This window comes from Triturus cristatus, chromosome 2_1 (genome assembly GCF_964204655.1).
Source record: "Triturus cristatus chromosome 2_1, aTriCri1.1, whole genome shotgun sequence".
NCBI lineage: Eukaryota > Metazoa > Chordata > Amphibia > Caudata > Salamandridae > Triturus > Triturus cristatus.
The window spans coordinates 385,206,216-385,233,344 of NC_140581.1; positions in this window are offsets into that span (position 1 = coordinate 385,206,216).

A 27,129-nucleotide genomic window follows, 5' to 3' on the forward strand; every position below is an offset into this window, starting at 1 on the left:
TAGGAAGATCACGCAGTACTAGACCCACAGAAGGAGGGGAGGTAGAGGTTGCATGGGGCTGCTCACGAGCAATGTCAGATGGGAAACTCGCATGTCCGACAGCCAATGACAAGGGTACAGATGGCAGCTGCACAATCAAACTTAGTGGGCCTGCTTTGTAGGGTTGGTTTTGGACCTTCGTCGCCACTTGGTGTGTCCCTCTCGGCACAAGAAACAAAGGACGTCATAGCTAGTTATTCATATTCCCCACCCTTCCTGTGCATCTACCTGTCTGTTGCGCTGTTCTCTTTCTGGAGGAGCTTGTCTCCCCATGCTGTCCCTCCACTGCCTGTTTTAAACTACCTTTATCCTGACCTCATTTCCTGTCCAGTCGGGGGGACAGAGGACGGTGTCAAGTGTCTCAGCTTTAGTCCTATGAGAATTCTATGTCACCAGGCACCAGTGTTGTTTATATGCACATTACTATATCCTGTTAGCGCAAGCCTAGCGTCTATGATGTGTGACAAATAGCCTTTGGCCCACAACCTATACTTTATTGCCTTCGAGTAATATACATGTTTGTCTTACCTTTATGAAAGTTCAAAATGTGCCTTTCATTGCTATCAAAAGCTAATGTACTTTGTACTGTTTAGACATTGCACTGCCTTTTAACTGCTATCACTCTTTGAATTCTCATGCTGGTATTTTCACTGCGAGTCATAATTACCTACTCCACTCCAATGCTGCTAACTGCAATTTAAAACTACTGCTATTTTATTTTTAATGTTGGTATCAATTTTTGTTTATTCAGTGCACAAATAAAAAACGTTTAAAAATCGCCAGGGTATTTTACCGCGTTGCGTTCTCTGTGATTACTTGGCATTTTACAAAGGCTCAAAGTTTGCTTTTGAAAGGGTGTTCGTAATACACTTTGATCTCAATCTTAAGGGTGCTTTTTGGTTTTCATTCTAGTTAATGGTGATGCTCCTGAGCAGTTATGTGTTCTGTATTCCTCTCAATCTGCATCCGATTCTATGTCATTACCCAACTTCTCGAGCAAGCCTTCTTTCCTCTGCCTCTCCTTTACCACCTTCACCTGGGGTGTTTTCTCCTCACGCAGAGTCTTTTTGGCCCATTATTTCGCTGACTGAAAGGGTCATCAATGACCTATGATGTAAAACCAGATGCGGTGGCACACACAACAAATAATGCATATTATAATTGACCATAACCCTGGCAGTACTCACTGAAACATGGATCTCCCCAACACTGACCCCTTTATTAATGACTTTTGCTCAGTGAATTTTACGATCAGGAGGATGATCGCAGGATACGGGGGGAAGGGGGGCGTGTAGCAGTCATCCTCCGTAAAAGTCTTGCTGTGAAAACTTACAGCTTTGACACTGTTGCATTGATCATGTATGTTTTTCACTAAGAATTCAAAAAAGTATTGATTTGACTTATACTGGGATCTCACTTGTGTCTGGACAAAGCTATAGATCTCTGAAGAGCTCGAATGAGAGCGAAACACGTGTCAGGAGTTGCTTTTCTCCATTCTAGGTATCCTCGGATGGTATTTTACCAATCCAAAATCGTAATACTGTGCCTGGAGTGATAAAAGGCTTTGGTCATTTTTCAACACGGCATAGATATTAGCACTTAGCCCTATGCTTACAGATTTTGCTGTATAAATGCCAAAAGGCTTCGTCCCTTTCTAGCTCGGCATGGATAGCACTGTGCTAATCCTATGCTTAATAACTTTGCTAGAAAACCAGATATTTGAGGGGGGCAGATTCAGAGAGTCACTGGTGTTGCAGGTTGCTCTATTTAGGAGCCGCTCTCCACCTAAATTTGGGAACTACCCAGAGTTCTCTGCTTCCTATTTTACATAATTTATTCAGCACTCTAAGCCTGAAAGAGTATTGTTTTGACTTGTACTGGGTGCTCCCTTGTGTCTGGACAAAGCTATACCTCTCTAAAGAGCTCTAATGAGAGCGAAACACATGTGAGGTGTTGATTTTATGTATTCCAGATTGGCTTAGATGGCATTTTACCAATCCAAAGCTGTATTACTGTGCCTGGAGTGGTTAAAGGCTTTTGTCATTCTATAGCTCAGCATGGATAGCCTTTGCTAATCCTATGCTTAAAGATTTTGCAGTATAAATGGCAAAAGGCTTTGTTCCTTTCTAGCTCGGCGAGGATGGCATAGTGCTAATCCGATGCTTAAAAACTTTGCTAGAAAAGCAGGCATTCCAGGTGAGCTGATTCAGAGTGTTTCTGGTGTTGCAGGGTGCTCTATATAGGAGCTGCATGCACTCTATGCCTGAAAAGGTATTGTTTTGATTTACACACACGCACACATATACTTATATATATATATATATATATATATATATATTCAGTGAAAAATCCAAAGGTTACATGGACGTTGTAGGTAGCAAATAGAATTAAACAAACCTTAGAAATTAGCTAAAAAAAAACAAAGGTTACAGAGACGTTATAGTTAGACTTAGGTGTCACTCGTACAAAACCTGAGAAATTCAGCAGTTTACTTACCTGAGTGAACTATAACTCGTGCACCCGCAATGCACTGCTTATGACTGCTCATATTACATCACTCATGACGTGGTCAGTGACATCACTGATGACATCTCAAATGACATCACTGATGGCATCAGTGATGAAATCATCCAGTGACTGTGCACGTTTTTAAAAAGTTTATGAGTGTTAAATATATACTAAGGTGTATTGGTGAATCAGTGGGTGTATGAGTGACTGTATGGATGACTAGGTGGGTGTGACTGAGTGTATAACTGAGTGATTAGGTGCCTCAGTGAATGTATGGGTGAGTGACTTGATGTGTGAATGTGTGTATCTGTCTGTCAATTGATGTCAAAGTTGGTGTATGAGTGTGTTAGCTGATATGTGACTGGTTCTATTGGTGATTGATTGGTTTTCTGACTACCTCTAAGGTCGTCTGAGTGTCTGTATGTGTGGGTGAGGAGGTGTGTGACTGCTTGTATGGATGAGGGAGTGGGTGAGTCAGTGGATGTAGAGGGTAGTGAGTGCACGTGTGAGAAGCTGTATGGGTGAGTGAGTGTCTGTATGGCTGTGTCGGTGATTGGGTGCTTGTGTTAGTATGGGTGAGTAACTGGGTATGTGAAAGGCAGTATAGGTGAGTGACTGGGTATATGAGTGACTATGTGTGAGTGAGTGAATGGGAGAACGGCTATATGGATGAGTGAATGCTTCTGTCAGTGACTGTATAGGTGAGTGACTAAGTGATACTATTTGTATGAGTAAGTACATGGGTGTGTGTGTGTAACTGTTTGGGCGAGTATGTGGCTGTGAGATTGACTGTATGGGTGAGTGTTTTGGATTGTGAGTAGTTCTATGGGTGATTCACTCAATGTGTGAGTATTGTTATGGGTGTTTAAGTGGATCTCTCAATGGCTGTATTAGTGAGTGAGTGGGTGTATGAGTGGCTGTATGGGTGAGCGAGTAGATGTGTGTGTAGATCTATGAATCAGTAAATTGGTGTGTAAGCACTGGTATGGCTCTGTGAATGGGTTTGTGAAAAATACTTAAATACACCTGGTCCAAGTCACTACTGTAAAGGCCTGAATTTCATCCAGACTAGGTTAAGAAAATTGTGTTGTCTGACTCCAGCTCATGCAAAAAATGTCTTCCAGGTTAATACGTAAAGTACAGGACTGATGACTATGTAAAAGCAGAGTTAAAGTCCTTTCACAGGCTTACACCATGATACCCTATGGGGAACTGTTTACTCTGGTAAGCACACACATATTGTACAGACAAACTGGTCAACTTTCCCACACAACCATGGAACTCCCACCCGATACAATTGAAAATGCAGAGCATAGAACCCACCGTTTACATATTGAATCCCCACCAACACCAGACATTACAGCTCAACCCTACATATCTCCCTCCCTCAACAGCTAAGCCAACATAGGAGAAAACTATATACAAAACATAACAATAGAGTTAATGACATATCATAATTACTATGCCAAAAAGGGACTATTTTTCTTCAAAACACAGAGCCCACACTTGGAAAATGGAATCCCACCCAGCATCCCAACAGAACCCTACAAAAGTCCCTCTGTATTTCCCAAAATGCCATTATTATGGCACAGGACCAGTGCTTATCTTTTTAGTAGCACGTACTCCAGGTACTAGTGGAGTGAAAGAACTAAGGGAGCTTCTCTCCAGGAACTCTCCTGCTCTTTCTACTGGAACTTAACCCCTATCTGGGGCTTCAAAAAGCCATTAATACTCAAATATTTTCAGTGTAAAATGTATGGATAGCACTGAAAGGTTTCAGAGACCACGGGGGAGATTGACCAAATCTCCACCCAACGCAGTGCAGCCTCCCGCGCTGCGTTGTGTGACAGGTACGGAGCAGGAGAGTGCCATATTTTCAAAGATATGGGTCTCTCCTCCCCTTTCCCTTGAGCTGATTACAGCTGCCGTGTGCCACGCATCACCTGAGAGTGAGAGAGAGTGTGTCCAGCATAGGTTTTGTACAGGAAAGGTAGCCTTCCTGTACAAAATACTACACCTAGACACAAGAAAAAGCTTTTCCCAATTTGTAGCGTGCTGCACAGTGCAGCACGCATACAAAGTCGAAAAAGGAAGGAGAAATGAAAGCATTTCTCCTTCTTTGCGCCTAGTTTAAAAGGGCGCAGTTTTCTCACGCTAAACCCAATCTACAGTTTTTAGTAAATTGGGTTTAGCGTGAGAAACCTTGGGTGGTTGCATGGGAACGCCCATGCACCACCCTTGACACGCCCCCATGGCGCAAAATAATGCAAAGCAGCACTATGCGCTGCTTTGAATTACTTTTAGGTTATTTCCAGCGCTCAACAAGCTTAGCATTAGAAAGTAAATTAGGAAAAAAAGATTATGCGTCGTTTTGCTGCACTTATGTGATGCACACATGCGTAAAATCTTAGTAACCTTCCCCCTAGATGTGCTCTACAAATTTCAATAAAATGAGTCGGCGCCAGTACCTCATCAGCTCACACTCAGGTGAATTTACTGATTTCTATACCCCCCAACCTTTCCCTATTCAGATTCTCTGCAGTGTGTGTCAATTTTTGTATCCTGATTGTTGCAGTTCAAGCAAAGTCCCACGTAGCCAAAGTAATTTTCTTTAGGGTGATATTTTTATATATAACACACAGCTCAGGCAGTTTCCGTTCAATATTGATAAGTATTCGAAAGGCTTCAGCAATCATATTTCAGTGCAAGTTCATTCAGGTCCATCTATCACTGTAGTCGGAGGTGGGTTTTTTTGTCTAGTAAATGATGTGTAATATTTCACTCTCTCTCTCTTGTCAATGAAAGGGACGCAGTGTGTAGGACGCTCTTGCCAATTATTAAAGTAAAGAATATTGCATGTCAGCTTGGTGCTCTACAATGCACGTTATATTTTATTTTCCTTTGGAGGGAGGTGGAAGAGGGGTGACTGAAGCACAAAGTGGAAACCAAATTTTAGTTTAGAGATGTCTAGAGTAGTTTCTCTCTAAACTACGAAGAAGATGATTTATAGAAGACAGCAGCTCTTATTAAGTTTTAGCAGAGGAGCTATTTATTGTCGTTTTATTTTTCAGCAACCGACCTGTCCCAAACAGAGCATCAGGACTGGGCGGGGCCATTGTTGCTGAGTGGCAGCAGGGAGCTTTGTGCTCTCAAGTTAAAAATGTGGATGTCTCTTTGGCCGGCCATCTTGCGATGGCCAACCAGGCACGCATATTTTAAACCTAGCTGTCTTAAGACAGCTGGGTTAGAGAAAGCAAAGGCCTCCAGTGCTATTGAGAGCGATGATAGAGGCTCCTCCCAACAATCCTAGTGCTGCTCTCATGCTGCAAGAGAGCAGCGCCAGGTTTGGCTTGGGAGTCTGCTAGGAGAGAAGGATCGAGGAGGACTTCACGCTGCTGGAAGCGGTAAGCACCTTTTATATTTTTTATCCCTCTCCGCCCCACGACCCTCAGGAATTTCCAGCCGCCACTGTTCAAATAACTACTGTTCGACCTGGCACCATTGGTGTGGGCCTTCCTTCCATTTTTTGCTGTTGCCTCACATGTTTTTGCTGGTTAAAGATGCTTTGGGCACTGTGCAACTGCTATTCAGTGCCACAGTGCAAATGCTCCCTATGGTAAATTGATGTATGGATTAGTGACTCCATGATTGGGTTATTTGATTTACTTGTCAAACCCTAGTACAGTGCATCATGGGTGCCCAGGGCTTGTAAATCAAATGCTGCTGGTGGGCTTGCAGCACTGGTTGTGCCACCCACAGAAGCAACCTGTAAAGTGTGTCTCAGGCCTGCCATTGCAGAGCCTATGTGCGGTCTGGTACTGCCATGTTGACTGGCAAAGTGCACCCGCTTGCCAGTCCCTAAACCTTCCCTTTTCTTCATACCAGATACCCCTAAGGTAGGCCCAAGGGCAGGGTGCATTGTAAGTATAAGGTAGGACATGCCCTGGTGTGTGTAGCATGCCCTGATAGTGAATTACAGCCATTTTCGTTTTTCACCATTGCAAGGCTAATTGTTCCCCATAGGCCAGAATGGGCAGTTGGATTATAACATCTTATAATACTAACTGACTCCGGGAACCAGGTAGAAATTCGAGTTTAGTATGCCTGAACTCAGAATGATAAAACACATCTTTTAGTGAAGTTGGTTTTAACATTCTGCGTTTGAAAATACCACTTTTAGAAAGTAGGTATTTTCTTGCCTAACTATCCAAGCCTGCCTCTGCTAGGTTGTGTATTCCTTGTCTGGAGTTTGAGTGACAGGGGCTGGGGTATTCCAGAAGACAGGGTGAGTCAGCACAAGGCTGAATAGAGAGATCTACATGGAGAGTAGTGTTAGGAGTTGGACCTGAATAGGGCTATGCCTGTCTTCCACAATGCTGGCTCCACCTCCTGTGGTGCGTCTGAAGTCCCTGGCCTACACTGTCAAAGGAAAGAAGGAGTCATGTAAACAAAGTGCTCCAGGACTGACCAGAACTGGTTTGGACTAGGCAAAGGCCTCTATGCCTTCAGAGAACAAAGAGAATAGGAGTATAAAAGGGGGGACCCAGACCCCAGAACTTTAGATCACTTTTGGGAAACAAGAAGAACTTTTGCTGAGGAGAGGAACCAGAGAGACACTAAGGAGGAGACTATCCCTAAGCGGAGTGCTGTTTGGGGGATTGGCCTGCAGTGGTTGCCTGACTGCCAAAAAAAGGAGAAAGGAACTTTGTGCTACTTACATCAACTTTTAAAGGATCTCCAAGCGCTTGAAGATAGAGCTTGCCTCCTGCTGAAGTCTCAAGGACAACAGACTTCACCAACCAGCTACCCTGAATTCCCTTGCTGGCAATTTGAAGTGCCTGCCGTTGTGCTGGGCCTTCTGAGAGACTACGTGTCGCTGGGAGCGCATCTCAGGAAGAAGAAGCGTCTCACCACCGCAGCCGCTGTTGTCGCATCAGTGAAGAAGGGTGTCGCCGCTGTTGCATCGCAGAAGCGTCTCGCATCGCCGGAGAAGAGTGTCGTCGTCGCAGCAGACGCCCTCGCATCAACGGAGAAGCGTGTCACCGCCGCAGCCGCTATCGTCGCAACACTGAAAAAGGGTGTCGCCACTGCCGCTGTTGCATCGCAGGAGCATCTCGTAATCGCCGGAGAAGAGTGTCACCATCACAGCAGACGCCGTCGCATCACCGGAGAAGCGTGTTCCCACAGCAGCAGCTGTCGTCGCATCACTGAAGAAGGGTGACGCCGCTGTCGCTGTCACATTGCATCACCGAAGCGTCCCGCATCCCCGGAGAAGAGTGTCACCGTCGCAGCAGACACCGTCGCATCACCGGAGAAGCGTGTCGCAGGGCCTGTCGCGGCTCAGATGATTCATTGAGTCGCCGCACGGCTGTCAGGTGCACACGCATCGTTGTCGCATCAAGAGGAAGATGCCATTTTGTTTCATTGCACCGGATCTTCATCGCATCACGGCGCTGCTGGTCGCATCGCCACAAAAGCGCAGTAAGAAACCGACGCATCACCTCCTCAAGCCGAGAAGAACCGACGCATCCTCGTCCCCTACGCAGCAGTAGCGGACTGACGCATCACCATTCTTGCGTGTAAGGAACCGACGCATCACCTTCCTGCAACACTTTCGTTGTATAGCGTTACGCATCGAAAGGTACATTGAACATAAGTGTCGCATTTACCATCTAAAGAGAACTAAGCTATTTCTACCATTTTTAAAGTACAGTGTTGTGGATTTTTGTCGTTTGTGGTCTTGTGTTAAGCCTATATAAAAATACTTATTTTTAATATACAATCTGTGTGGTGTCCATCTCTAGTGTTGTCACTGTATTACTGTATGTGTTCACACATGCCTGCTTTACACACTGCCTCTGAGATAAGCCTATCTGCTTGTGCCAAGCTACCAAAGGGGTGAGCAGGGATAATTTTAGGAGTGTACCCCCTTACCCTGACTAGAAGCAAGGGTCCCTATTTGGTCAAAGGTACCTACCTCTGCAAACTAACAACTACGCATTCCTATTACAACTAGTTCAAAATAATTAACTGCAATCAGGAATAAACCATACTCAACACCCAATAAAATGAAAAGTGGTAAAAAGACACTTTCACTCACACACAATTTACAATGCCAGGCTGTGCTGCCATGCATTCAATAATTTTACCTCGGTTCATGCCATTTAAATAAAATGCCATCTTCATACATTTGAACATGAAAGAGTAATTTTAAGTACTAGAATTTCGAATTACGTTCCAGGTATATACCATCGCCAAATTGAGAGTTTGACTGTGTGAGGAGTCATGAATTACACTGCATGTGAGATTTTTTACTATGTTCTTCTGATCGGTGTTTCACTGGGTGGTTTAATCACTGTGATTTTAATATTTTTCTTTTATCTGTGAGTTTGAGAGTTGATATTAGTGATTGGATCTGTTCAAATTAGAAGGTGCTGATTTTGTATTTGCGTCAAATAAGCTGTTGGATTTTCTATGTTACATGTGGGTTAAGGTAATCGGATTTGTCGTAATGAAAGATCTAGAGATATATTTTTGAACTTGTCTGCAGGGCAGTGTGTTCTATAGGGATTTTCCTGATTTACTTAGAACACTTAGGTTGAAGGTGTTCTAATCTAGTCTGATGTTTGTTTATTCTTCGGGTCACAGGAGTTAAAGCACTAATTCGGGGCAGGACCGGCTTTTGGGCGGTGCGACTGGTGGGGCTGCACTGGGCACTGACTTGGAGGGGGAGGCACTAAATTGGGGGGGTGCTGTGTTACAGCAATAATGTACGATTTAAAAGCACCTGCTGCAGAGTTCCTTGTGCACCCAGCCTTCAGGCAGCAATACAAATGTCATGATAACTCTTATGATTATTGTTCCTGCTAAACAGAGTGATCGGAGTTTAGTCTAGTGGCAGTTTTGACTTGTAATGAAGTAGCACAGAGGGTACATATGCCTGCCACAAACAACAGATTTGTATTTTATGTGTATAGCTGTTTGGGATAGTAAAGCAAGCCTTTACCAGCGATTTAAAACAAATGAAATGTATTTGAAAGAGGGGCTATCAGTCTAACTTCTTTTGGTGAGATTGTTGATCTCAGCCGAGATCTAAATCAATAAATTATTGTTGTTGCGAGAGGGGCTGTAGAGAATTGAGGAGTACTTTTGCCCATGTAGTAGTGAGGGAATCTGAGGAGAGGGTCATATGGGGTGAGAGGGTGCCAAAATAGGATGTTGCACCGGTGCCACCAGTGCTAAAGCCAACCCTGATTAGGGGTGGATTACCGCTGGAGAAGAATCTGCCTTAATGTGCATTTGTGATTGACAAGTGCTGGAAAGGTACTGGTTCTGTTTCTATTAATTTGCAAGGTTGAAATCTGTAGTTTACATTGATTTCTTATTTAATTTAGATTAAGCAAACAAGATTTTGTTATATCCAAGACGTGTTCTTAATGATGTCACTATTGTTTGTATACCAACAGTTGTATCCTGGCAACGGGGTCTGCTACGTGGAACCAGTCTGTTGGGATCACGGAGACAGATCGGATGCCTTGGATGACAGCTGTTGGGGGTTGCTTCTTATATCTGGAAATAAACCATCTTGAACATCTGTGTGAACCTCGTCTTTAAAATTGGCGACTGAAGATGGGATCGGCATCCAAAAGATAAAGATTACTCGGCAGTGAGAAGATCAAGCACAATACCGATCTTACTGATGAGTTCAGGTTAAGCTCGTAGAAGACCCCCAACGACAAGAACAAGGACAAGTGGAAACACATATTTTGCGTATGTTTTGGGTGCGATTACGTTAGGATTTTGTCTTTGCCTACAAGACTGTGGCGAAAAGCTGTGTGGAGCGCAATTTTTTTATCTTTTCCTTCCCGATCGCTCAAAGTGTAAATGCGATCGTGTTGCCAATATTAACGGAAGAGACTTATCGCAGAGAAAACTACGAGGACATCAAAATGTACGTTGTGATCGAAGTTTGATGTGGGTGGTGCACCTCGCTAAAACGAATTTGAGCATTTGAGCAATTGAGGTGAGAGCGCCGTGTTATTAATCTGACATTTGTTGTTAAATTAACTTGGACTTGAACGGAATGTACTCACGTTGTTGAATGCATTTTTCAATTTGTACCGGCAAAGCGAACACGCGACCATGTTGTTCCCGAGACGGAGTGGAGCTCTATGACGCATAGTCCTGCACGTACAACACTCGAGTAAGCGCGACCTCGCGTAAGGTCACGCTATACGTGCCGCCATCTTGATTTTTTTTTGTTGTGAATTTTATGCTACAACCAAACGAACAACAAACAGTTCCTGTTTCACTGATATAAGAACGGCGAGTAACAAGCCAAATGAGCAGGAATCAGCCGGAAATATGTCGAGGTGAGCCTCTTTTTATGGAAACATTGTAGTAGAGTTAGTGCAACATTTATTGCTAAGCAACAGCAATATTGCCAAGAACAAAGTGGTTATTTACATACATAAATTGTGTACATCTACAAAATGTCGAACCAGACAATTGTACCTCCCCCCACGTTCCTTCAAGAACCGGGAGCACCTTGCATGTCGTGGGAGGATTGGAAAGAATCCTTCATTACGTATCTTGAAGCAATTGGAGCTGAAGTTTATATGGCCAGTAGAAAGTTGGCGATTCTGAAACACCATTTAGGTGTTGAAGGTAGGAATGTGTTGAAAACACTTCCGAAACCAATAGCAATTGGTGGAAACATAAATAATAGTAATAACTCCGAGGATGATGACGATGAAGATGTGTATGAGATTGCCATGGCTATGTTGGAGGAAAACTATGGGAAAAAGTTAAGCATTGTTGTTGAAAGACACAAATGTTTTTCGCGAAAACAGTCACAAGGAGAAAAAATTGAGCAATATGTGGCAGCGTTAAGAAAACTAGCTATTACTTGTAAATTCAAAGATTTAAGTGATGAAATTGTTAGAGACCAATTAATTAATGCCACATGCAACAAGAAAATACAAGAAAAACTATTAGACTTAACGGATCCAACCTTAGACAAAGCCATTCTAATCGCCAAACGCATAGAAAATACATCACAGTATGTAAAGGAACTGACAAATCCTGAAGTTTCACCGAACGAAGCCAACGCAACCAAGGTTTGCGAAGTAAATTCTGGATTTAAACAGGGCAATAAAAATGCTGATAGTAAAACTGAAAAGAAAAACTACCTTTTCGTACAAAAAAAATATGTTATAGATGCGGGAGTAATAGACATTCTGCTGATGCCAGTCATTGCCCTGCCGCAAAAAGCAGATGCTACAAATGTAAAAGAATTGGACACTTTTCTAGGGTGTGCAAGTCATCTAACACTTTGCAATCAAAACCAAATGTAAATGCAATTACAGATACATCCATAGTGGATTCTAACGAAAGTGATGTAGAAATTTATATTATTGATGAAGTAAATGATGTGGGTGAACCAACCAGTAACAGTTATAATCCACCTAAATGTAATCTTACGATTGATAATGTAACGATATCCATATGGGCAGACTCATGTTCCCCTTTCACGATTATAGATAAACAAAATTGGGAAAATCTAGGATCAAAATCTTTGCTACCTACAGATGTTAATCCCGTGGGATATTGTGGTCAAAAGTTGCCAGTGTTAGGATATTTTTCATCTATAATTAAATTTCAGAACAGGGAAACCGAAGCTAAGATTTACATAGTGGAAAAGAGAAAATCCTTGCTAGGATGGAGGGAGCAGAAAAAATTAGATATAATTCTCAATCCTAATCACCCTGCTCAAGTTTTTTTAACTGAAGCACCAGACACGGAAGTATGGAAGTCTAAATTTCCAAATCTATTTAGGAAAGAATTAGGGTGTTTGAAAAAGTTCAAACATCGCATAATTCTTAAGGAAGGAACCATACCCAAAGTACACAAAGTAAGGAATGTTCCGTTAGCATTAAGAAACCCTCTTAAAGAAGAGTTGAAGAGGTTGTGCAAGGAGGGGATTATTGAGCCCATAGAGGCATCAGATTGGTTAAGTCCGATCGTTATCGCACGCAAACCGAATGGCAGTATCCGCATGTGTGTGGACTTAAGAGATCTCAATCAGTGCATATGGGTAGATCGTTACCCTTTACCTCACATTAATGAAATGTTAGCAAGCATTGATAATGGAATTTTTTTTTCCACTTTAGACCTATCAAGCGCTTATCACCAAATATTGTTACAAACTGATTCTAAACATTTGACATCCTTTATCACACCAGAGGGTGCTTTTTAATTTGTTCGAATGCCTTTTGGGTTAGCCTCAGCATCTGCTGTATTTCAAAGGGTCATGCAGAACATACTGGGTGATGAAGCCAATGTACGTGTTTTCCAGGATGACATTTTAGTGTGGGGTAAGAATAAAGATGAACACGACAACATTTTGGAGATTGTGTTAAACAAATTAGAACAATCTGGGTTAACAATATGTTTATCAAAGTGTAAATTTTGTAAATCTGAAGTAGATTATTTAGGGCACACATTGTCCTCTGATGGAGTCAAACCCAAGTTCAAACTTGTTGAAGACTTAGAGAATGCGCACATTCCTCGTGACAAAGAGCAGTTAAGGTCATTTTTGGGATTGGCAGAATATTATTCTAGATTTATTTATAATTTCTCAACTTGTGTATTTCCTTTACGGGAGCTCATGAAAAAGAAAACAATTTTTGATTGGTCTGACAAGTGTCAACAAGCTTTTGAGCAAGTGAAAAAAGCCGTCACAAAAGCAGTGGCTTTGAAACCATTTAACCCTAATGATAAGAGTGTGACTGATGCTAGTAGTTATGGGATAGGAGCAATATTGATGCAAGTACATGAAGGCAAGGAACGCGTGATAGCGTTTGCATCACGTACACTTAAAGGAGCAGAGAGCACTTATTCCACAATTGAAAAAGAGGCGCTAGCATGTTGGTGGGGTGTGCAACATTTTAGGAATTTTGTATGGGGAACAAAATTCGATGTGTATACAGACCATAAACCTTTAATAGACATATTTTCAACATCTGGTGCTTGAAAAGCTTCTCCACGTATAGCTAAATGGATCTACCGATTACAAGAGTTTGATTTCATGTTAAAATATGTACCTGGTGTGAGGAATATTCATGCTGATTGTTTGTCCCGTCTTCCAGTAAACAAACCAGACTGTATGAGTTTTGAGTTGAACACAGACGACTGGGTAGTAGCAAATGTATCAGATGTGTGTCAAGCTATCAGTGAAGAAGAGTGGAAACAAGCCATGTTAGAGGACATATGCATAAAAGATTTAATTGAATGTTTACCCATAAAGGAAGGGTGGAAACTTCAGGAGAGGTTGTTGCAATACAAGGAAATTTGGAACGAACTGTCGTTAGTGAATGGGATTTTGAGGAGAGGTGACAGATTAATTGTTCCCAATTCCCTAAGACTGAGATTGATTGATTTGCTTCACGAAGGGCATGGCGGTATGACCGCAATGAAGAAAAAAGCAAGGAATGATTTTTGGTGGCCAGGTATGGATAAGTAAATTGAAAGGTTTGTAAGAGATTGTATTGTTTGTTCTTGCAGTGATAAAACCCACACTGTACAAGAAAGTCCTATTTATCATACTAAGTGGCCAAAACATGCCTGGGAAAGGTTAGCTATGGACATATGTGGTCCATTTGAGATTCTAGGAATAAGCAACAGGTTTGCCATAGTATTAATGGATTATTTTTCTAAATGGCCAGAGATTACATTTGTCAGAGAGGTCAAGACAAGTAATGTGATTGAATTTTGCGAGGAAATATTTCGAAGGGAAGGATGTCCCGCAGAGATACTCACGGACAATGGTTCTCAATTCACCTCCAGCGAATTTAGTGCATTTCTTAAAAAATGGGACGTAAGACACTCCAGGACTCCAGTATATCATCCTAGGGGAAATGGGTTAATTGAGTGTTTCAACCGTGTGATTGGTGAATGGATTCAAATGACCTTACAGAACAAGGGAGGTTGGAAAAGTGAGGTGAAAAATATGATATGGAATTATCGGATAACTCCCCATTCGGTAACTGGTGAGACTCCTTTTTGTTTACTGAAGGGTAGAGCACCATGCTCCATTGCTGTTCCGGCATGGATGGGAAGATGTGGCAGAAGAACAGTGAATGAGAGTGAGATACGAAGCAAAGCAGAGAAGTATCAAGATACTTATCAACAAAAACATAATGAGTGTTTGGTAAGGAAGTCCAGGTTGTTCAAGGAGGGAATGTATGTAAGAGTAAAAAGTGATGCCTTCCATTGTAAGGGAAGTTCTAAGTTATCTGTTCCCAAAAAGATTCTAATTGTCAAGGGTAATGCAGTAAAACTTTCCAATGGTAATTGGTGGAACATGAATAGAGTATCTATTTGTAACACAACTGAAGTTCGTGAGTGGCTCAAAGCTAATCCAATTGGAAATGAAGGGAATACATCTGTACCACGAGTTGGATTAGCCTTGGAAAAAAATGTGGTGTCCAATCATGGCAGGTATGTTGTTGATTCCAATGTAAGCACCAGACAGAGTGTACGTAAAACGGTACCTCCAAGGAGATTACAAGATTATATTTGTACTTAAGTGTACCAAGCTAAGTATTATAAATTATTTATGGAAAGAGGATATGTTATATCCATGACATGTTCTTAATGATGTCACTATTGTTTGTATACCAACAGTTGTATCCTGGCAACGGGGTCTGCTACGTGGAACCAGTCTGTTGGGATCACGGAGACAGATCGGATGCCTTGGATGACAGCTGTTGGGGGTTGCTTCTTATATCTGGAAATAAACCATCTTGAACATCTGTGTGAACCTCGTCTTTAAAAGATTTATTTTAGTTGAGCGTGTTGTGATGGCGAGAGGCATTGTGATCATTTCTGTACACGAACGAGCCGTGCTACAATTGGCTGGCTGACGCGCAGGGTTTGGTGAGACATCACAAGTCATGCTTTCATTGGTTAGTTAATGATGTAGATCACACTGTGTTTGGTTGACCTTTGTATAGCCGCACTGGTTGGTTGCAGTTTTTATGTCTTTGCGTGTTTTGTGAAAATATTAATCTGGAAAAATGGGTGTTGAATTTAAAAAGCCCAAAGTTTCTAAAGTTGTTCCCATTATAGATGATCAAAAGGTTCCTCTTGTAGATAGTCTTAAAATGATGGTGAACATTGGGCTTCATACGAGTGTGTGGTTAAAAGACTGCCACGAGTACACATCTAGTGACAGAGGTATGCAATTTCCTTTGGCGAGCACATTTAATGTCTGCGTCCCAAACAAGAGCTCACCTCCCTGGCATCAAGAAGATCAGAAGCTGAGGACACTCCTCTCATACCTCGCAGCCAAGACCTAGAACGACCTCCCAAACCACCTTAGAGCCTCCCCTTCCCTCATGGATGTCTGAAGGAACTTCAACATGGCTCTTCCAGATGAAACAGGCATGATCTACTCCTTTCCCCTCTGGCCTGCCCTACTCAATAGCTGGATAACCTCACAGGTGATTTTCCGTACTCTGCAAATTCACATGGTCATTGAACACAACCGGTGCAGCCCCAAAGAAAAACAGAACCAGAGGCAATGAAATCTGCAATTAAATCAACTTAGGTTCCAGGTAATGGGGGGAAGAAAACATGATTTTGAAATAACAAATAATGAGAAAATTACAATCAAGAATCAAACAGACAATTAAACAAAATAAGGTGCTCACTGAGCTTTTTGGGGGGGTTTTAAGAGCATAATCTATTATTATTACAACAAACAGAAGTAATATACAAATAAACAACTTAAAGATGAAACAGTGCTAAAAGCTGAAGTCACTACACAACCAGTGCACATTGAATAATACATAGTGTGTTAAAAACGGAAACTGCCAATGGAATAATAAACTTTCTAAATGAATGCATCAATTCAAATCCTACTTGAAAAACAAAATATTAATCCTTTCAAATGTCACAAATGTCAATGGTGTTTCGACCACAAAGAGTAAGAGGGTCATCATCAGGACAAAGACATTTTAATGAACAAATGAATGCTTTATTATTGAGAAAAAACATTGTAACAGGACCCAACCCAAAACCAATCAGGTAGTCAAGTAATGATAATAATAGAACCTCGCTGAAGCCACAGTGCCGACCCGTGAAATATCGGGCCGTCAAACAATAGTTTCTACTGTTACCTTCCTGATAGCTATATCATTTAGCTAATCTCGAATAACCGCGTCAGACGGGAGATCTCTCAAAACTGAGGAAAGCAATTTTTTATCTTTAAGTTTTTTATCTGAATATTGTTTGTTTGTTGCAATAATTATGGATTATATTCATAACATTGCTATGTGGGATCCTTATTTTGTTTAATTATTTGTTTAATTCTTGATTGTAAATTCCTTACTACAAATTCACATCACATCACATAACATATAACAACGGAGGGCATTATCTTAAAAAGATTCTTTTTTTGTTGTTTCAATTGTTGCCACATTACCATTGATGCCTCAAAATTTCCATACTTAAAACCATTAAGTGCAACCAGAGCCTTCAACTTCCTACTGTGGTCACCGGCACTTAAAAAATCAGTAGCACGACCAGGCATGTTCCAAACAGCCCAACTCCCAAGTGATTTGGAACCTTCTAGCGATAGTTCCAAATCTCAGAGACAATCTTGGATTCAGTCCTATAAATACCAAACACTCTTCAGATTTTTTTTTTATTTTTCCATATTTTGTATTCATCACCATCGTATATATAGAGTACAAACATAGTTTTTGAGGAGAATCAACCTACACAGGTAATAAATACAATACAATGTTAAATAATAAAGCCAAGGATTTTCGGAAGCCATTTGTTTAAAAAGCAACAATTGAAATCATACGGTATGCTTAAAATGAATTTCTTAATCAGCTGTGACCTTACAGTGGGGCCCAAATACATTTGCCTAATTTCCTGGCCTTCCCATCTTTTCTTTCGTTCTTTTCAAGATTAAAAATAGACAGCAGCGTCCCAAGCCATTGCTGGAATGTTGAGGCAAGTGGGTCCAGCCACGCCAAGGATATACAGATTCTAAACACTGCCATAGCCAGAAACAAAAGATATTGGAGTGACCTAGACAGTGCACTGCTACTGACCCCTAGCACCATTAATTCTGGAGTTAAGATTACTTTTATTTTCAGGGACTGGTCTAAACATTTTCAATATCCCTCTTCAGAGTTTCCAGGAGAGGGCATATTAAAAACATATATATTTGGTATGCTTCTGTGCTTTTACATCGGGTACAATTGACCCCCGGCATATACTGTAGAACTGTGGCCAAGTAATATAGTCTAAGATCTGACACTGCCCATTCCCCCGCTCTCTTGAGAGTGTCATAAACTTCAATGCCCTCCTTGTCTTCCCAGAAGCCCAGATAAATCTGTTAAACATATCTTCCAACCTCTTAAACCAAAGCTTTGAGTTCTAAGGGTATAGCCTTGAAGAGGTAAAGGATTTTGGGTATAGAAATCATCTTGATTATATTGCACCAACCGACAATAGAACAATAGATAGATGGAGATTATTCATCCTATCGAAATCTTTCTTGGCTTTGTAAATAATCGATGCTAGATTTTGTTCCACAATTTAATCCAATGCTGATGTGATATTTATCCCTAAATAGGTAGCTGTCTGTGTCACCGGGGAGTCTTTCAGGTCTACCAAGCTGTTTATAACTATCTGAGTTTTCTGCTGATTGAGTGGGTATCCCAAGATTATCTCAAATACCCGGGCCACCTCCTCGATCTCAGCAAGTGCTGGTTGGGCATCAGCAGTTACGTCATCAGCATAACCCAGGATCTTGGTTTCATGACCTTGGAAACACATTAATCTAATATTCGTGCTGGCATCGATCCTCTGAATCAGGGGTTCAATATAACATGCGAAAAGAAGAGGGAAACACGGAAAGCCTTGTCTTGTCCCCCCTGTAATCCAGAGAGTGGTTCTGTGTGTCCCCCATTTAAGTGGAGCTGGGCGGCAGGAGCCAGATACAAGACCTGAATTGCATTAATGAAACCCTTTCCAATACCGAACCGTTTAAGGACGGTCCGAAGATAGTTCCAGGAGACCCTATTGAACGTCTTCTACGCATCAAGCAAGATCAGCACCATAGGGTCTCCTGGGGGTTCTGCTGCATCAAACATTGTTATCACCCTTCATATGTGATCGGTAGTACCTCTGCCTGTTATGAAACCATACTGCTGAAAGGATATCACTTTACCAATAATAAGGCTTAGCCGTGCGGCTAATACCTTTGAAAATACCTTTGCATCGCTATTCATAAGCGTTACGGGTCTATATAACCCAGGTTCCGTTGGATGTTTCCCCTTCTTTAAAAAAATAGTGATGGTATCTCATGCCAATGACTCTGGGACGGAAACCCCAGCTTGAGCATTTTCACAAGGTCTGGCCATAAGATAGTAAAAAAGATATTATAAAATTCCAAGGGATTTTATCTGGTCCCACAGCCTTTCCAGAGGGAAGATCCCGGAGTTCTCTATTTATTTTATCATTTGTAAAAGAAGCATCTAAATATTCAGCGTCTTCAGGGGAGAACTGCTCCATTTTTATACAACTGAGATACTCTGTAATTAGGCTATCCTTAATTTGCTGATACACCCGTTATAGATTCTCATAATATTTATGGATTTCTTCCCAACTGCCTATGGGGCCAGTTACCAAGCTACCCTTCTCACACTTAGTCTTGGGAATCTCACCCCTGATTGTTTTCTGTCCAGTCCGTACTGCCAGCATCTGTCCTACCCGTTCATCGAGCTCATGACAATCCTGACGATGTGCAAGATACTTTTCCGCCGCTTTGCCTGCAGAGATTTCTCCTATAGCAGCCCTTGCAAAGGCAAGTCTAAGCAATATATTCTCTGTAGGTGCCCCCACAGTTATAGCTGCGACAAGCTCCTCCTCAACATCTGCCAGTGCTTTGTATAGAGCCTTTAGGTGTTGTGTTTCCTTTCTTTTTCCTGCTGCAAACTATAGCTGAGATTTCCCCCCTTACACCTGCCTTGAATGAATCCAAGACCATGCCACTACCTGCACTATTTCTATTAATCTTCAGGAACTCCTCAATCCATTTATTCATATGTGAGTTATAACATTGATCCTACAACAAGCCCCTCTGAAACATCCAGGAGTATTCTATTTGTTCCACCCCCGTAAAGGTTACTTCAAACACCAAGGGATTATGATCGGACATAACTCAGGGGTAGTTCTCTATACTACAGCATGAGACCAGCTGGTGGGTGGTAAAAACAAAAGTCTAGCTGTGCTACAGATTTAAGGGGGGCTGAAAAGTAGGTGCTGCCAGGGTCGATAGGCTTTAAATATGGCCACATATCAATTAGCCCGTTATCTTGTGTAAGGGACGTAAGGACTCTCAATACCTTATGGTTCCAACCGGCATAGTTGCGGGTATTACTGCCCTATAGCGCACCCAAACCATCAATATTCAAATCCCCACAGAGTATTATCGGTGTTGGCCACAGCGCTAACTCATTATTGAGAAATTCAAAAACATCAGGATCATCTCCGGTAGACCCATATACAGAACAGATGGTAAAAACATCTTTATAATAGCAACATTCAACTAACAGCCAGCGCCCATATTTATCTGAAACACACCTTTTGTGAATTCGATCTCTCCTACGGGATACGATAGCCACCCCTCTTGTTCTTGTATAGTATTAGCAATAAGTTCAAACCCAAGCTGTTCCATGAGCTTCCACCTCACACCCTCAAAATGGGTTTCTTGTAAACATAAAATATCAGCATGAAGTACTTTTAAATCTATTGCTACTTTCCGGTGTTTAATGTGATCATTTAGACCGCATATATTCAAGGTTGCGAAAGGATTTTGGTCATCTAAAGCAATATGATCCTTCTAATGGGGCAGACCCTTTTGTCCCTACCACCTGGCCTATCTCCCAAATGCATCAGCCACTTCCTCATCCTTCCCCCCCAGTTTCTTAGATCTCCTCATGTACCTTACTTTTTCTTTTTCCCCCTCTGTGCTTGCCCCTAATCCGTGCCCAATCCCTCCCTCTAGTCTCTACTACCCACACCTTGACACCCTCCAACACCCCTAGCTCCCCCTGTCCTCCATCCTTCTACCCCCACATCTAGCCCCAAGGGCAAGCAGGCCCAGTAGGTCTGGGTGATGTAGTCTGTGTTTGGGACCTCCCCCACCGCTTAAGCCCCGCAACTGCGTTTCCCCCTGGAGATAAAAAAAAGAACCCCCCATCAAAGTTATTGGCCTGTGCCAAATCACATCTCGTTTGCGATCCATTAAACCATATTACAGCATTTCTCCACATATTCTTTAGCTTTTATATCCGAGGTAAAAACCCTAGTTTGGTTTTTATAAATTATTTTCAGGCGAGCAGGATTCAGTCGATAGGCTTCCACCCCTTGTGCCTGACACAGCTGTATCAGCTGTGTCAGCCTCCAGCGTCACTCAACGGTAACATGGCAGAAGTCAGGCCTAATAAAAAAAGACTGACCCTCGTAAGTCCGCTAGGCATCTGGGCGTGCCTTGGCAAACATGGCTGCGTGGAGCAAAAAGTTCCCAAAGTAGATGATTATTGCCCTGGGCGTCTGTACTTCTCCAGTGTATGGCTGACCAGATTTTTTCAACATGAGAGCAAAACAGTGCACCTGTTGAATTTCCAGCTCCCAATTCCATTGTTGAAGCTTGGAAATGGCCCCCTTCATCAGATTCAATATGTAGCCCCGAATATCTTTACCTTCTACCCCTTCGTCAATGCCTATTACGACACTGCCTGTTTTCAAAATCTTCAATTTTCCGTTGAATAGCAGAGATTTGTGCGCCTTATGCTTCCTCAAGCTTTTGAGTCGAGGTAACATCATTTTACAGGGTGGCTGCTCATTCTTCTACTGATACAAGCCTCTCATTGAACTCGGAGCACACTTTAGCCACGTTCCTGACTCCTCCTTGTAGTTTTTTCATGGCCACTCTGGGTTTTTTGCCATCAGCTCGGTTCTCTTCCTGATGTTGTTTTATAGTCTCATAAATGAGTTTTAGGGAGGGTTCTCCCTCTTGAACATGCGCAGCATTGGTATGAATACCTTCCTATGAATCCGTATAGATTTTGCACTTGGCTGAGTAATCCTAGTTTAGCGTGACACCTGACCCTTGCCTTTGTATCCTGTCTATTGCATGTCCTTGCCACGCAATATCTTTATTCCATCTGGATTGCCTTTTTTTTACTGTGGTGCCAAAGCTATCATTCTAACTACCTGCGCTGGAGCTAGAGGTCCGTAAGATGCTCCAAGCCTCAAAGTCACTAGAACTAATGTCCGAGCTATCGGTAAGAGAGAAGAACTTATTGGCCAAATCCTGGGAGTCCTCTATGCCTTGAGCCCTTTAGCCCCTTCAGCCAGAACATTAGTCTCCAAATTGCTCCGCAAGGGGGATTGTAGTGATAGGCCTGCCTGGCTTCTCTCTTCAGTGCCGGTCATCTGCTTCCTTGATGTGATGTGAGTTGTTTGATCCTATCATTGTTCTCCTGTTGGGCCCCTTGGGTGAGTTTGCCTGGCAGTCTTCCCAGCCGCCTGGGGGGCCCCCACTGACCATAGCCATCTGATAAATCACATGGGAAGCAATCTGCTCCTCCCTTCGCCCTGGCCGTATTACGGTCAGTGGCCGGGAAACCCCCCTCGTCGGCATCCCAGCAATCCTTTCCCCAGGTGCCTTCTGATGCCGCCCCCTGAGAGTTCCCATCTGTTATCGCTACAGCTGTTGTTACTGCCTGGAAGTATTCTGATGTACTCTGCTTTTGTGATGGCAGTGGCTGGCATGTGACTGTGGTTGAGCTCCTTCTCTCCTGGCAAGAGGTAATCAGCCTTTTTCTCCCTTTCTATTACAGAACCAGACCCAGAGCCTTTTGAACCCCTTTGGCTCAGCTTGAAGCTATCGTTACTATCATTAAAAGATAGTGTTGTTACTAATTGCTGAAGCACCAGCCTTGGCAGTCTTGGGGCGCTGGGTGCAGGTCAGACACTCTTGTTGGCTGACAGCACCGAGGAAATCTGCTGTCTTTTCGCACGCCGTACTTTCCTTAGTGCAATCTGCTGTGGCAAGCCACCCAGGATTTACAGCCCCTCCGGTGAGCAGTGAGGCAGTCCTACACAGGAACAGCCCTGATGCCCCTGCCGTTGAAACCACTGCCAACAGCCGCGCTAGGATCCCAGACTGAGTCCGTGATCGCAGGTAGGGCATCTAATCCTTGCTGCTATTAGCGCCCGCCGCGCCAAGCCAATGTCCCCTCTTTTGCCTTAGTTAGGACTCCGAGCGACAGAGGAGCGGCCACCCGGACCGTTTACACAGACTCCATCTTGGCGTCCTCTCTTCAGATTCTTAATGCTTTGCATTGAGGAGTGCTCAACCAGCCCCATCTTCAGCCTCTTCATTAATTATTGAGAAACGGACACCAATCAGAATCATAGTTGCTCTAGATAAGTACTCTGTCCCTCCTTGTACATATGTTTGGAGAGTTAAGAGCTGTAAAGTTCTGAATAAAAAACTCTAAGGAATGGACAAGTCAGGAAATGTTTACAGCAAAGCCTTTACAAAGTTTGTGATACTTGTGTGATATGTGTTAAGGATAATAGCTGGCTGTGCAAGAACTAAGTAATCTTCCATGTGAGTTGTGAAATGCTTGCTATGTTATTATAATATGTGCAACCTTCTTTGAACTCCTACTGAACCAACGGTTGTTAAGACTTAGGACAAGTCTGAACAAGATATGGTGTGCCTTCCCAACACCTTGGGGCATATTCACAAGGAACTATCGCAGAGTTAACACTACTTTATCGCAGCCAAAGTTGCAATAAATTTATCGTCCCATTCACAAGCTGGTGTTAACAGCCCACAGCAGCAGTTTACCCGCGATAGCAGCCCCAAAAAACATCGCCACAGATTGTAGTGTACTTCCTATTTCCCGAATAGGCTCTGCGCATTGGAATAATATACCCTATAGATTTGGCATAGGACTCAGATCAGTATGCCCCTATCGAGTATATTAAACTTAATTACTTTGTGCCAGCTAACTCAGAGGCCACTAGAAACTCCTTGTACACAAGAAGGGAATAGTTTCTGGCAACCACATAAACATGATAAATTTGTTTCCCTTTAGAATCGGAACACTCTCAGAATCGTTGAAACCACAGATAACAGTTTCACTCAGCTAATCATGCATGCTCGATTTCTTCAGTTACACAGAAAGAATAGACAGGCGTTTCAATAAAAGGATTTATTGAACAGTCTTGTTTCTCGTGTAAGAGATATGAGCTGTTACAATCGTAAGGCAGTATGCAAGATATATTATGTACAGCGTAAGCAGTAGAAAAATATAATACTGTGCTAGCATTATCTTTTAGCTATGACACATATACATAAATAATATAATCTAAAATGCGAGTACTCATAAGATGCTTCTATAGCTAGTTCTACCCCCAGTGTACCTAATCTGAGTGTAGTACAAGGTAAGAAGTAGGTGATGTATTCTATAGTATGGTAGGCTATAGTATGGTATGCTATAGTATCCTATGCTATACAGAATAGCTACTGGAGGTAATAAAGTCACTTAATGACATTTTAAATGAATGTGGAATCTTAAAGAGTTCCGTTGGGCCAAATATGTCGAAATCGGTTTTGTCCCAAACTATACCATCCTGCAAAGGAACGGCTGTGATGTTCACTGCTGACAAGTCTCTTGTTTCACGATGGGAAGATGTGTGGCTTTAAAAGTAAGTTCACATTTTTACTTTCAGTGTCCAAATGAATGTATCTGCCATTCATAAGCATGCTAAGAGTCATTACCAAAGCCAGCCAAAGCAGAAAGAAAAATATTCCAGAAATAATCCATAGTTCAATCCATCGTCAAACCAGATAAGTGTCTTTCAGAAAATGAAAAAAGTCTTGTACTTGTCATTTGAAAGTTTTTAGGGCTGGCGTCGTTTCAGGCTCACTTGCATCAGAAAACGTATCAAAGTTAATGAAGTAGCCGGAAGCAGTTCGGTCAATGGTTGGAATTGCATCAGGATTCGTCGAAATCGCTGGAACCAGTTGATCACGTGTTACGTTGCTGTAGAGAGGTGTATCTGGACAAACTGTTACTTGAGTTTTAAGAGCGACGAATTCCATAGCATTGTTGCTTAGTCCTTCATCTCTTACTGCTGAATTCTTGATGGTTAGGAGTCTTTCAGTCTGAACCTCTTGGATAGTAGCGAGAGGAGGGCGTCTGCTACTAGGTCGGAGTCCACAAGGCCTACTATTTAGTATCGGCCACATAGTGTGGTTTGATGAGGTCGATAGACACAAATCTTTTCTCCTTTTTTCCAGCAAGGGGCGGCAGAAGTACTGTTCCTGTTCTGTGGACGGCTAGGACAGGTACTGGTTGTCTTTAAGAAGGTCCAAATTCCTTCTTGTCCACAATCTTCTCTCTGACTAGATCCCCAACTTTTGGGATCCAGACAGGCCTTGCTGGGACTGCCATTTTTTCCCAGTGGTGGTTGGCTTCAGGAACACGCTGCTTTGTTTTGATCTTAGCTCATTTAGATCCTGTAAAACAGGCAAATGATCTTTGATATCAAAGGGTTTATTTTCCACCATTCTGCCTTTACATTCAATATCAGAAACCCACATTCTTGTCCCAAATAGGACCTCATATGGAGTGACCCCCCCTAGAGAACTTCTTGGCAAATTATTTAATGAGCGTTGGACCCCATAAAGATGTTTGACCCACCCATCACCCGAACCTAATACTCTGGCTGTTATAGACTGCTTTGTGTCCCAGTTTTTCCTTTCCACAACAGAATTTCCCTCAGGATGAAACGGAGCGGAGTACCGCAATGCTACGCCCAAGCTGGCCATGGCTTCTTTGTAAGCCTGAGAACTAAACGCAGGGCCCTGGTCGGAATGTAGTGTGCCAATTGCGTATGTGCCGATAAAGACTAGCAAATCTTTTATAACAGTTTGAGCGTCAGCCGAGCGCTGAGGCCACTTCCATAGGAACCTTGAGTTAGTGTTTGTGGGAATGCATTTGTCATAAAGGACGCCTGCTCGTAGATAGTCTAATGCTGTCTAATAATGGTGTCTGTACTGGGCAGGCTACTTCGTAGTCTGGTGTCTGATGGCGTTCTGCACTACGCTGTCTATTGCATTCTCTGCAGTCATTGATGAAGATGTGAATCAGTGTATTCCTTCCAGGCCACCAGTATATCTCTTTTAACGTTAATATTGTCTTGGAGATCGCCTGATGTGACAGACCCTACCCAAGATGTGCTTCATAAATCAAAGCTGTTCTACGTTCCATGTTTGGAATTACCCTATCCCCCACTCCAGGGATTCGAGCAAAAGGAACGTTGTTTGCATCAATTACATAAGAGTACTTAAGTGGAAATTTCTTTGGTAACGCTGCACCACAGCCTTTGCTTTAAGCAGTGACAGCCAACAATATCTCACTGCCTATTCTAGTTTTTTAATGAGTAATCACAGCTACGGAAGCCGTCTGAACAGCCCCCTTTGTGGCTTCATAAGCCAATGAATTCCCTGCAACGTGAACACCATCACGCTGATGACTCAGCGTGTGTATCACATGAACTTTTGGTAGTCCGTTTCTCAATTGAACTACTTGTTCCCAAAGCGTTTTATGCTTTATTGTGCCACCTTTTGCATCTTTGAATCCGTTTTGAAGCCAATTCTGTAAATATTCTTTATATGACTGAACACAGTAAAAGGAATCACATACTATAAGTGTGGAGAATTCGCAATCTGTGTTTTCAAGTGCCAGTTTGAATGCTTGTCGTTCAGCTCGCTGAGCTGTACAATCTCCTAAAGATTGAGTTTTAGTGACCATTGGTCGGAAGTTACAATCGCGCATGCAACCATTAACGATTGCGCATGCCGCACTGTAAGCTTGCTTACTCCCGGTAGCGAGTTGTGCTGATCCGTCAGTATAAATTATAAATTCGTACTGATCGAGAGGCAGAATTTCAATGGGCAGAGGACATTCATGTTCATATTGCAGGAACGCTTGTGTTTTTAAATCAGGATCAAAAACATATTCAACATCTGTTGCAGCAAGATAATTAACCCATTGTATCCATCTAGGATGTAAAGCTTTTGCATTTGGAATGCTCGCTTTTGTAAACGCCTCTAAGGCTGGTACTGGAGTCACGACAATAATACGTTTCCCCTGAGCTAGTTCTCTTTCTTTTGCTACAGCGGTTTGAACTGCTGTTAGTATTTTTTCTGTTGAAGTGAAGCGCATTTCTCCTTGTGTATACAAATGTGATTCATATGCTATTGGTACTTTTTCACCCTCATTAAATGTTAAATAGGTGAATCCGCATTGACCCGAAATTATTCGGATCACTAAGTGATTTGTTGCTAACATGTTAGCTTGGAGTGAACGCAGGATGTCTGTGTGTTCCTGTGTCCAATGTTTTGTTGAAAAATCAGGTTTGATTAATTCGTAGAGAGGTTTAACCCTTTCTGTGTAATTTAGAATGTAA